The sequence below is a fragment of the Portunus trituberculatus genome, chromosome 43 (genome assembly GCF_017591435.1).
Source record: "Portunus trituberculatus isolate SZX2019 chromosome 43, ASM1759143v1, whole genome shotgun sequence".
NCBI lineage: Eukaryota > Metazoa > Arthropoda > Malacostraca > Decapoda > Portunidae > Portunus > Portunus trituberculatus.
Window position 1 is genome coordinate 22,617,368 of NC_059297.1, and position 1,822 is coordinate 22,619,189.

Consider the following 1,822-nt stretch of genomic DNA (forward strand, 5'->3'; position numbering starts at 1 on the left):
TATGTCTATCTCTCCATCTTCCAATACGTTCTCTTGCCTGTCTGTCTGTCTGTCTGTGCGATAGTAGCAGTGATGGCGGTGACAGAAATGGTGGTGGTAGTGGTAGTAGAAGTGATGATGACAATGACATTTACTATCCTGCATCTCCTTACCCTTCACACACACACACACACACACACACACACACACACACACACACACACACACGCAGACGACGCTAATGTATATGATTCTCCTTAACTTGTGACTGAAGAGTAGGAGGAGGAGGAGGAGGAGGAGGAAAGGCGTCGGTATCAGCAGGAATCGGGCGAAGGGAAAGGAGTGAGTCGCTGGATCGTATTGTTTGGGATATTGAAAAACTTAGATGTCTGGGGAGTTATTCCAGTCTAGGTAGGAGCGGGTGTCTTGGAGGTGACAGGGAGAAGGGTGCGTTTGAGCTGGGGTGATGTGAAAGAGGAGGAAGATGAAGAGGTGATAGAGGAAGGATAGTAGTTACGTAAAATGAAGTAAAGAGAATATGGTAAGATGTGTTTTGTGAGTGAGGGAGTGAGGATGATGATTAAGGAGTGTAGAGAGAAGATTGTGGTAAAAGATGGAAAGGTTGCAGTGATTATAGAGACAAATCTAGGTAGTATGGGAAAATTCAAATGTAGGGAAGGAAAGTGAAAAATTTATTGCTGTTGTAGACTGAAAAATAGGTCGATGAGTGTGGCACACACACACACACACACACACACACACACACACACGGTCCCAGGTCTACGTTTCGCTCTTTTGCCAGTGAGAGATTGCTGCGCGTTGTACATACTGGTGTGTTGGCTCAGGCCTCGAGGGGGGAAAAGATCATTACTAAACTGAGCTGTGCATCCCCTTCCCTTCCCCCTTCTGTGTGTGTGTGTGTGTGTGTGTGTGTGTGTGTGTGTGTGTGTGTATGTATATGTGGGTGTGCGTGTCCTTCCTCGCCGACTAAAGCGCAAACAGACGAGGGATAAGCGTTCATGTAACTTCCTTTCAGTACAATACACAGACTTGCAAATTCCAAAGAAGATTGATAAAGGAAACTAGAGCGCTGGAAAGGACTCTAAGAAGAAGAGAAGTGAACTGAACTGAGTAAATAAGAAAGTCAATAAAAAAACACTCATAATGTCACTTAGCATCATCGTATTTACGCCCTTAATGATTCAAAACACACCACCAAGTCATGAAGTGTAAGACCATGCAGACTTACACTCCGCGCTCACACTACATGCAAATTCATCCTTTTGTTCCTCTAATCCTTTTACTGGTGCGGTCGTCCTTTGGTACCACTCAAAGCTCTGTAGAAAACTATTTGAATGGAGACATGAAAAAAGGCGGGAATAGGATTTTAATTTCCTTCCTTCCAGGCTGCAGAATTATTCAAGAAACGGTGGCGCTAAAGCTAGAAAACTACCGAACACTGAATGCTTGAAGTAAAACTGTATTGTGGGTCTCTGTTAGTCAGGAAGTGCAAGGACTGAGTGAATAGGCACAGTGGTTTTGAATATTCTCCTCTGGTGCAAGTGATGATACTCTGCGTGGCTCCATAATGTATATTATTTGTTTAGTTTAGGTTAAGTCAGATTAATTTTAACACCTATACTGTCTCAGCCTCTGCTACAACTTGGTTTTCATAATTTTGAATAAGTTTTAAATGAGGGTTTTGAAAGCTGACACTTATAGGAAACTGAATACATAGTGAAACTTTTCTAGAAACCTGTACCTTAATTTTAACCCCTTCAGTACCATGACGCGTTTCTGCTTAATGCTTGATGGTTTTATACAAATTCAGAGACATGTGGGA